This window comes from Rousettus aegyptiacus, unplaced genomic scaffold, assembly GCF_014176215.1.
Source record: "Rousettus aegyptiacus isolate mRouAeg1 unplaced genomic scaffold, mRouAeg1.p scaffold_m13_p_4, whole genome shotgun sequence".
In the NCBI taxonomy this organism is placed as follows: domain Eukaryota; kingdom Metazoa; phylum Chordata; class Mammalia; order Chiroptera; family Pteropodidae; genus Rousettus; species Rousettus aegyptiacus.
In genome coordinates this window covers 88,372,848-88,384,332 of record NW_023416307.1, presented here as the reverse complement: position 1 = coordinate 88,384,332, position 11,485 = coordinate 88,372,848, and the positions used below count along the sequence as shown (strand labels likewise).

Below are 11,485 nucleotides of genomic sequence, written 5' to 3'. Positions count from 1 at the left end.
ACCCCATCCTGACTAAGGCAGAAAGGGAAAGAGCTCCATGAAACTCCTGTAGGTAGGGACTACGGCCATTCTCAGCAGGAAGCAGATACAGAAGAAGAGACCTGTCCCTCATCATCCATACTAATAATAAGGGGGTTCATGTGTAAAAGTGGAAAATTCTCCAGGAAACTAGTCACAAAGACAAGACAGGGAATGATATCTTCAAGTGCCAGCTCCCAAAGGAAAAAAAATATATATATATATCACCGCCAGGATGCAGATAAAAGAACTGTCTACCAGGCCCTGTTTGCTATAAGATTTAAGAGTCCCCCAGAAATGACATTTTTGCACCAGATGAAAACAGCCAACTTCTGCTTCTATAATCTGCTTAATGTGTGACTAGAGTGTAGTTCTAGGAGATGTCCTGTGCAAAGATGTACTAATGGCTAACTTCTGCTTCTATAAACCCGTTTGCTTGTTTGATGTGGTTTTAGGCTTTATACACTACCTCTTCTGAAAGCTCGGGGCTGATTCTCTAGTGGGGAGAATCAGTCGCCGGCTGGCTAATAAAGGCTCATAATTAATCTCAATCGGCTCCATGGGTCTTAGATTTGAACGTGCCACACAACACGTGGCTCTCAGAACAAGAAGTAGGCAGGAAAGTTAGCTAGGGAGTTTCAGGTCTGCCTGCAAAGACATTGAGGTCATCCTATCTTAGAAGGAGTCCACCCTAATCTGCCACAATTAAGCAAGCCAGAAGGCATTTTTTTTAACTCACAGAAGAAACTAGTAAACAGAGATTTAGGTACCAGTTTAAGCCAGTTACTCGCACCTGCGCAATGAAGACCCCAATGACCTTCAACTCACCTGAGTCTCATTATACCATAATTATAATATGATGCATATGCTCGGAAGTTCATTAATATCATTATAACAGACTGAATTCTGGGAACAAACATGCGCAGAAAGCAAAATGATGATCACTGAGTTCTGTCAATCTTAGTTGTCAATCAAGGAAGCCCACTCTAAGTAACCACCCACAGAAAAAAGGGATAAAAACCCTAAAGTCTTTGTTACCAGACCTTTTGAGCCACGTTTATCTTGCTCAGGCTCGCTTCCACTTCTGGAAGTGTACTTTCCTTTCTAACGAAACTTTTCTACTGTATTTTAGTGTCTTGCTCAATTCTTTGTTCGAGACATCAAGAACCTGGACAATGCAACAGGAGAAGACCCCACTCTCCGGTACCTCTGCCATGGAAAAAGAGGGTGTAACTCCCTTTCACATTCTCACCCTACCACACATGTAAGCTTTCCATCCCCTATCCCATCCTTTCCAATTTAATGAGTGTTTTTCTATAGAAAAATATCCATTTTGCTAAATGTTTTCATAAGTCTGTAAATATAGCTGAGCGATGTTCTTTCTGGACTATATGCTTCCTGAAGTTAGTAATTTTCTTGGTTTTTATCTCTTACCTTGGTTTTCTATACACTTATTAATACCAAAATGTTGCCAATTGTGTGGCTCTCTCAGTACAGACACTGTATTCTATCGGTCTCACGTTTATGGTGCAAAGTACAGAGCTGTCATTCTTGACTGTGTTTATTTCTTCTGGGATTTCCTGTGTCTCTGCATTGTGTGGAGTCCCCTGGTTTCTGGAGCCCACATCTTCCTCTCTTTTGGTTTCATTTTAAAACACATCCTTCGTAACTTTTAAAGAAAAGTGCATGGGAAATCTCGAGTACTTGAGATTGTCTAAAAATGTCATTCCATTTGCTCATTGATAGTTTGCAAATAGAATTCCAGTTTGAAATTTATTTTCCTTTGTATTTTGATTATAGCATTCCATTGTCATCCAGCTTCCAGTCTTGCTGTTTGAGTAGTCATTCCAATTTCTTATTTTGCAGAATGGCAGATTTATTTTCCAAAAGTGGTTGCCAAATATCTCTCGCCTCACATGCTCTTCAACAGTGTGACCTTTTCATCCTCCCATTGAGATGTGTGTGTCTTTCCCTTGAACTGGGGTGACTAGAGATTTGCTTATAATTAATACAATGTGGTAGAAGTGATGTTGTGGAGAACTTTGAGGCTGGGTTAGAAAAAGCAATGCAGCTTCCACTTTGTTTGTGGGGACACTTGTTTGTGGAACCTGAGTTGCAGTATAAGAGTCTGACTACCCTAGACATCATCCTTGAAGAAAACACAGGGCAAATAAAGAAGCTACAGGGAATGTTTCTGTTAATAGCCCCAACTGAGGTTACAGCTGCATCGAATGCTAAATATGTGAGTGAACGAGACTTCAGATGATTCCATCCATCTTTTGGGTTATCTCTAGCTGTTGAATCTTCCCATCTGAAGTTGCAGATGTGAAGAAGAAACAGGCTGTTTCTATTGCACCCCGTCCAATTTTGTGACCCACAACATCGAAGAGCATAATAAAATTGTTTTAAGTCTGTAAGGAGATTTGTTGCACAACACTAGTAACTGGAAGAGTATGTGACTTTTAAATTTTTTTCCTGGATGCTTTATGCTTTTAGGGTTTTATATATATATTTTTAGCATCCTGAGAGTTTGTGATGATCATTTTAGTCATATCAGGTACTAAGTATATACTTTCAATCTAAAAAAGTTCATATCTTTTCAGTTCTTGGAAATTTTTTTGAATTACTTCAGTGGTGATATTTTCTCCTCTATTTTCTATTTTTTCTGGAGCTCCTACTATTTAGATGTCAGACCTCTTGGGCTAATCTTCTAATTTCTTCGTTTCTTACTTTTGTCTTTTATTTTCAGCTTTTATTCTTTCTATTCTAATTCCTGGGTTATTTCCTAGACTTCGTTTGCCCAATATTTACCAAAGTTTTAATTTCCAAGACATTTTTTTTTCAGGTATCCTATTTAAAAAAAAAAAATGTATGCAATTTCTCTTTTTATTTGTATGAGGACTTTAATAACCATTTTTGTTTGCTTATTTGTTTGCTTGGTGTTTTTGTTTTTTTCTCGAATAATCTTTGTTACCTTTTATCTGTTTGTTTTGGTCTTTTTCTTTGATGTTGGCTTTGATCCTTGGTTTTCTCATGGTTAAGAATGGGGCACTAAAAATGGAACCGAGTAGTTGATTGTAGGCTTATTGCTTCATATTTTGGTTGAGATTTCATTGGGGAAATCTCAGTGTCATTATTTTTACCTTTTTTGTTGGGAGGCGGTGTTTGGGAGAACATGCTGGTCAGATTCCAAGAGAGTGATTATTCAACTTCCTGATTTATTGGAAAGTTTCTGTTTTAGCTGTCAGAATTTTAGGAGTCAAGTAGGGAGGAAGATCGAGTAACGTTTCTGCCAGGTAAGCATGCTATTTCTTCTGAGAATAAACCTCCAGTTTCCAGAGGAAGAGGACAATTTCTTTACCTAGCGGAATGAGAGGTGACGTGGTATCTGACTTAGACTTATAACCAATCCTCCAGTTTTGCTCTGTCTTTCCCCTCTCGAGGTATCTGATGCCTTCATTTCCTATGCTTTTAAGACTTTGCAATATAAATTTTATTATTTCCTTGTTTTCCCTACTTGATTAAGATTAAGATCTTAATCTTTCAGGATTTAGTTTTGTTTCTGCTAGGTCAGTTATCACTTATTCATCTCTTACAGCTTCCAAAAGTTTGAGACTGTCATTTTCTTTCCTTTTCTCTTTGTCCTTGGATGATATGCTTTTTTGGACAGCTCTTTGATATAATTTTAATGGCATTGGGGAAGCAGAAAAAGTAATGTATATGCTTAATTATTATCTTTACTATTAAATTAAAATATGTACATTACCAGGATCTCTGCAGTAAAATTTAGAATGTGTTAGCTAATCTAAATATGTCTTATTGAATTTATTTTCTGATGAGATTGTTATAATTTTTTTATTGTTTTCCAATTCAATTCTAAGAGGAATATTCAAATCAGTAACAGCTTCGGAGGAAAAAAATTTTTTCAATAAATATACCTGCTGATTGTAAGAAAGACTTTAAGAAAAACAAGTGTAAAATACTGGAAAACTTTGAGAAACTATAGTAAATAAATATAAAGTAAAATTAAGAGAAATTTTAGCAATAAAAAGAAAGAGAAAATGACTTGTAGTACTTCATTAGCAGTTTGTCTTACATTTTGACCCTGCTAATAAGAAGAGAAACTTGAATAATCACGGAGTTGTACAAAACTTTAAAGTTTTACCTCAAGTCAAACAAAATCTTTCATTTTGATTTCCTTGTTCATAACTCAGAGTGGTGAGTTTGACATTTTCATCCTAAATCCCCTCTGGTTAAAACATTCGCATTTCATTTCTATTTGTTATCAAGGAGTTGAAAATGATAACATGTTATGAAAATGTCCAGTGTCTTTTATAATCGTTAATCAAGAATTTTCAAGTGTTATTGTACATGTGGCAATATAAGAGCAAATTCCAAGAGCTCTGTTGTACAAGAAAAAGGGCATGCGGGGTTTCACACATCCTCTGGACAGAATGAGGAAAAGCATCCAACTTGGCAAAACTAATTCTTACAGGATTTGATTTCACAGTGACTATTTTAAATGCTCCTTTTTTAGAGGGGAAGTGTTTTGGGGAAGAGGGTGGACCATATGGTTGCCAACTAAATTTTTTTCTAGATGTGTTAAGAGATCTGCTTTTTAGACAGGAGTGTTTAAGTCCCTTTGTGCTGGCACTTGGCTATACTTTAGCCTAGGTCCCTTGGCTAACAGCCCTGCATGATTCAATCTGACCACTGAAACCCTGACTCAGGGTTGCCCGCTTTGCCTGTGTGTTACCAGATTTGACCTGGCCCTGTCATCTAAACTCAGACCAAACTACCGACTAGAGATAAAGAATAGTTTGTTTCTTTGGTTTTCAGGGTAATGTGTTGTACACTAGATGACATCTCCTCTATTCCCTTAAACACAAATGCTAATTATATTTTATGTGTAATTATAAACCTGTGATGAGCTCAGTGTTGTAAGATATTGTTTTCTTTTGAAATGGATTATTTTAATTTGAGAAGACATTAATTAGATTTTTAACCTTAAAATTAAGATATGGAAATACCTTAGAACAAGGCTACCTATACACACATACCAACATGCAATTTAAAGAAAGCTGGACAGTAGAAACAAAACTATTACAGGGTTTTCCTGCTCCTGTTTTCACCAAATTGCTGGTTTCACTAAAATCTGCCTCTTGAGATAAAATCTGAAGGCATATTTGTTAATGAGATGTCTGTTTTTTTATGGAAAAAGTATTTTCATATTTAATTTAAGAAATTTTAATCTCACTATTTATTGAGCTTTCTTCTTGTAATGTAAGGTATTTTAAGTTGTAAAAGCTAGAACCTATATTCAAACATAAAATTATGTGGAAAAAAATGAGAATTCTAATCTCGGCTGTGATTCAAGCAGGTTGCGATGATTTTGGCCAATCGAGTCGAGTCGATCAGCGAAGAGGCCTCTTGTTTGGATGGGCAAAGTCTTGGTAAAAGAAAGAAATTGAGAGACAGAGAAACACACTCTTGTGAGACAGAGAGTGCTCTGATTCAGGCAGAAAGTCCTGGAGATTTTATGTGTAGTGGTGACGTCTTCGGTGTCTTATCAGCCAGGTGCACAGGTGTCTGGTTATTGTTAAGGGTGTAGTTATCCTGTGCAAAGATATGCTAATGTTAACTCCTGCTGCTGTAAACCTGCTTGCTTGTTTAATGTAATTATAGGCTTTATAGGCTTCCTCCTCTGAAAGCTCGGGGCTGATTCTCTAGTGGGGAGAGTCAGTCACCGGCCAGCTAATAAAGGCTCATAATTAATCTCAATTGGTTCCGTGGGTCTTAAATTTGATCGCATCACAACAGTTATCACTCTTGGTCAAATCAATTTCACTCTTGGGGTAAACAATTTCAGTTCGGCAAAACAAGTTGTTTACATTTCTGAGGTTTAACATTAATGGAGCCATTTTACACACATGTAATATAATTCAAATCTAGTTTACACAAGGGCAAATAAACTCACAATCCACATGTAACAAACCACTGCAACACTAAGGACTTCCTTAGTGTTCTGTTTCATCCATATCTATGAATCAGACTAATAATTTTTAATCTTTATCTCCAGGTCTTGTCCCAACCCTAACTTCTGAGGAATATACCTTCATAGTAACAAACTTGAAAAATATGTAGAAAGCCATTGTTTTCATGCAACTGAAAATATTATGAATGTACCATCATCATACAAATATACTTTCATTAATATGAAGTAGAAAATTATGTGTAAATGTGTGACATTTATATAACTGAAAATCAGCAACATGCTAAAGATGACTAACTTAAGGTAATATGTCTGAGTGTTCTGTTGAAAGGTCAGCAATTTTGGATAGTGACAAAATAAAAATAAATTCTATTTATTTCATGAAATTTGTCTTGCTTTTAGCAAGATCACATATTAGCAAGGTCATCTAATGTTATAATCAAAATTGTCATATAATTTGCATCCTACTAAAACCGATGCCATAGAGAACAACTTTTCTCGAGTTATTAGATACGAAAGATTTTAATTTTTTTAATTTTAATTTTTCAGTTAGAGTTGACATTAAATATAATTTACGAAGTGATTCCTAGGTGTAGTACTCACCTGGCACTATACATAGTTATTACAATATTATTGACTATATTCCTTATGCTACACTTTACATCTCATGACTACTTTGTAACTACCAATTTGTATCTCTTAATCCCTTTGCCTTTTTTACCCAGTGCCCCAACGCCTCTAAAAAAAAAGTCTTAAAGCAATACTTAGATTTTTTTAAAAAATGAACTAAGGTGATTTCCTGTCTTGCATATAAGCAGCTTGGAAGTTGCCACTTCATCCAAATGATAAGTTAAAACCCGAACAAACTAAAAAATCAATTCTTTTTAGATCTATAAGAGAGGTGAGGTCACGGGGGAAACCACTGCCCGCTCCCACCCTAAACTGGAGAGACTGACAGTCAAATACAGAAAATCACAACTTCCTGAAGCAGAAATCCATAAGCTAAAACCTCTGTGGAACCCTATTGGGGTAGGAAAACGAACTAATTGACAAATTGCTGGAGGCTCAGTGTGAACAAACAGGTAAAAATTCCAGCGAGTCCCAGTCACTGGGAGCCCCCCACACTTTTGTGAGTTTTACCTCTAGGAGCTTAATCAAGTTCTCACAGTGAATAGGAAAGTCCCATTGTGCTTCTGGCAGGGGAAGGGGGAAAGAACTAATTTAAAAATGCACCAGAGCATTCTGTTCTTAGCAAAGTCTGCCCTCAGGAGAAACTAGTTAACCAGAGCCTAATCTGCTAGGGTTTTATCAGAGCCTAACTGACTTTGAGGGTAGGGAAATAACCAAACTCCAGCTCATTCTATCCATCCTATTCCACCTGCAGGGTTAGGAGAAACTGAGAAACGTGGAATTTACAGTACAGAGGCACAGGCTCACTAAAAGACTGAGACATAATCATAAAGTATTAGAATATGTTTCTTCCCTGTTACTAAAGGCCTATTTACAGCGATTTGTTTTGCCAAGCCCATTATGTCTGGCTATCAAGAAAAGGCATACTAAAAAGTAAAAAACAAAATGACACAAAAGCAAGCATCAGAACCAGACTCAAAAATGACAGAAGTGTTGTAATTATCAAACCAGATTTAAAACAAAAAAAAAAAACAAAAAAAACATGAATAATATTCAAAATGTTCTAATGAATAAAGGAGATAGTATGAAAGAACAAATGAGGGCAATGTAAACAGATGAAAATTCTGAGAACCAAAAAAAAAAAAAAAAAAACCCTTGAGATAAAAAAAATGCTGTAACATAAATGAAGAAGGCCTTTGATGGTATAACCATGTAAGTCTTCACTTTTTTACAATAAATTTTTCTCTTCTCTTTCTCCTTCATTCAAATAGGCCTCCAGCTCACTTGCTTCTCTTTCCCCCTATCCTGTGCAGGGCAAGACCACTCCCGTAATCATTAAACCCTTAGGTCAGCATTACTCTTAGGAACAAAGCCTCAGGTCTCTTGACCACAGAAACAGTTTTAGTCAAAGTAAAGGTAAGATCTTGCAGCTCCTTGTCCATGAAGGTGGAAGGACTCTACGAGCATCCCCTTGAAACCAGAAAGAACAAGGCTATGACTGACATTAGGACCTGATGCAATTATCAGCTGCCTCCCACCCTTTCCTCGACCAATCAGTAGAACCTATAGCACAGATTCTCCACACAGATAATAGAGTCCTGTCAAAAAAATAAGGAAATGAAAAAGACTGATCAAGAAACTTGGTAAGTAGCAGTATGATTGGTAGAAAAATCAGTGGGGAATTGGAGAGAGAGAGAGAGAGAGAGAGAGAGAGAGAGCGAGCGAGAGCGAGCACATCATGGAATTCATTTCAAAGAAGTAAGATTTAGTAGACTAGTGTACTGGAGAATAAAAAGACGTTGACATACTCTCCTCCCTACTCTTTTGAGAGAGCAATAGGGAAAATATTAAGAAAAGGTGAGTTTTAGGGTAAAGATATAGAGAAGTTTGCTTACTAAGTAATGATATATAGGGAGGTTGATCAAAATTTCCTGTTTTTATGTAATAGTCAGGGTTTAAACCTAATGGCCTAGTGTCTTGTCTAGTTTACCATTGCCCTGTCTAAAACATCCCAGTTTGGACAATAACTTCTGTGATCATCTTATACAAATGATACTTGGACATGCTTTTATGCTTCTGAAAAATCACCAGTCCATGAAGAGTGAACAGATTACTTGATTCCCTTGTGTGAAAATAGTGGGACTCTCCTAGTTTGAGATCCTTATTTGCTCAAAATGATCCCTTTGTTTATTAATAAATTTAAACATTTTCCCATAAGTTTAACATCCATTCCTCTTTAGTATATTGTCTACATTTAAGAGACCTATTTACTACTTGGAGTGTAGCTTTTCTTCCCTTCCCTTCCTTTTTAAAATATATATATTTCTATGGGCTACGGTCCATACTTTGCTTTTACTCCATTTTAATAGGTCAAAAGAAGGTACCAAAGACACACACACGCACACAGAATAAGAGAGAGAGGAGAGGGGCTATGAATTACCCAGGTTTGACAAGAATAAATAAAATAAAGGTCCATGAATATAGGTCATGCCCAGCTAAGAGGCTGCCAACCACATATTCTTTCTGTACTACTAAAGTTTATTAAATGCTGTCACATGACCTTGGAAATATGCCATATGAATAAATATTTTTCCTGCCACTTGGTGCAGAAGTTGGCCTAGGCAGGTCATGTAATCCCAGAACTTACCAGTGAAAATGTTTGACATACTGTGGCAGAACCCAGGATATTTGTCATCTCTGGTGGAGTGTTCTTTTGACCCATGAGACAGACGAGTCTGTTAGGAGGAAGTTTGGAGAATTCCAGCAAACCGATTCTATTTTTCATGTACAGTCTTTATATACAATCACATATTGCTTACCTCCTGAATTTTAGAAATAGAATCTGAAGTCAATGTTGACCAGGCTTCATTTAAAAGATATGAGACATGAGAAAGGCCTTAAGGTTTCAGTTATAGTAACCCAACAACAAAAAATAGTTACCATTACATTAAGAAGAATAAATTATTTAAACAAGATAGAAGATAGAAGGAGCCTTCAAGCCAGGCAAGAAGAATAATTCAAAGAAGGAAAACAAAATAAAACTACTGCTCAGCATATACGAAAATAGAGACATATCTGAAGGCAGACGTTTTCTAGTAAATAGTGACTGACAATTTCACAGCAGTGTTCCTCCACGCTATGGCATCACATGCTAGTGAGAATTCACCAAATCAAAGATATGATTGCTGAGATAGTTTAGAATAAAAATGCTATAAGAATCTAGAATATATGACTAGTGTAAAACCATGAATGTAGAGTATAACGGAGCTAGTATGCTAGGAAACAACTATTGAGAGAATAACTGACATGAATATTTTAAAAAATGTGGAAGATCTAGAAGATGATTCTTTTGGTTGTATAGATAACTTTGTACATTTAGGAAAGTTACTTCATTTGGCACAGAAATGTGTTAAAATACTAGGATCAAGGTAATTGTTAGAGTGAAATAAAGGCATATTCTGATTTATAAAATGGTGGTTGAAAAGATGTGGAAGGGTGAATTGAAGAAGTGTGTACGTGGGCACGTGTGTGGTAGGAGGTGGTTCCAGCCTATCCGGAGCTAGGATTCAGACTGCTTTGAATGAGTTAGATGAATTGTTGTCAGCAAGAGGGCATCTGACTGAAGAAAGAGATTTTGCAGGTGTGCTTTGGAGACGAAGCAGATCCAATGAAGAAAATCCATACTGGTAGCTGTCTGAAATATCGGGTGCCCCAGTTGGTCCTTGGGCCATCTGAGTTGTGGAAAAGAGAGCTCTGGGTAAAGGCTGTTGGATCAGTTTTGAGTAGATGGTATAGTGCTTAGATGACTAAGTTCAATCCAGAGCTGAATGAGAGTTTTGAAAAAAATGCTGTGTGAATGAGGCACTCTCAGGATATCTGAGGGCACTGTAAGGGCTTTTTGGATTCCTAAAGGGTTTGCTTTTTTGTGGCACAGGGATGTGCAGGGCCAAGGATTGGCACAGTCACATCCTCCGCTCCATCCCATCCAGTTCTTCTCAGGTAGTACAAACAGTGGCAATAGGCTAGAGAAAAATATATCTGAATATATAGAAGGCGTTCCCTGGTAACTGAAGAAAATCTTCCTTTGTGTAGATAGTGTCCCACTGGAGGTGGACATGTTATAAAATACATGTCCTATGTTAATAATTATGTAAATTTGACGCCATTTCTAAACACAAACTGGCAAGTTCTGAAACTATTCATGTTGTAGATATATAACAAACTGCACTGCCATGCGCTTCATTCTCCTCCCACAGTCTCTCAAGCAAAGGAAATAAACTATGCTCTGTATTTTTTCATACTGACATGCTTTTGAAATTTTAGCCTCTGTGGTATGTTGTCTGTTTAAACTGCAAGATGTGTGAACAAAATTAATCAGAGGAAAAAATGATCTATATACGGTAATTTTCTTTGACCACGTTGGCTTCTTGGCTCAACACAATTTAAAATTAGCTAGCTTTTAGTTTATTTGTTGGCAAGTGTTGTTTTGGATTAACAAAAATATTTGTTGTATTTTTTCCAAGGAAGAAAATGATGAAATCCTTGTTTTCTTTATAAATTGAGCCAACATACTTTAGACTGAGATATTGTAAGGGTGTACCTTCTTTTATAAAATCTGGTTAACATTTTTGGGAGGATCTGTTTGTTATTTATTTCCTGACAAACATGTTAGTACAATTTTGCTGAAAACAGCCCATCAATAATAGACCAGGATCAGAACAATAAGCAGCTTCTCCCCTAAAAGTCTTGGAATTATCTTAAGACTCTCAAAGATGTGTGATTAATTTCGTCTTAAAAAAAAAAAAGATTGTTTTGCAAAAGTAAAGCAAGAAAAATCTAATTGTT

At 36.4% G+C, this 11,485-nt stretch overlaps 1 long non-coding RNA gene across 1 annotated transcript in view; it reads left to right on the top strand.

The window, feature by feature from the left end:
- The first annotated feature begins 3,276 nt into the window (after nt 1-3,276).
- Nucleotides 3,277-11,485, top strand: part of LOC118601704 — an 81,749-nt gene continuing 73,540 nt past the window's right edge. Inside the window, exon 1 of the long non-coding RNA XR_004950540.1 lies at nt 3,277-3,314. This is a non-coding gene — a long non-coding RNA (uncharacterized LOC118601704). The remainder of the gene's footprint in view (nt 3,315-11,485) is intronic.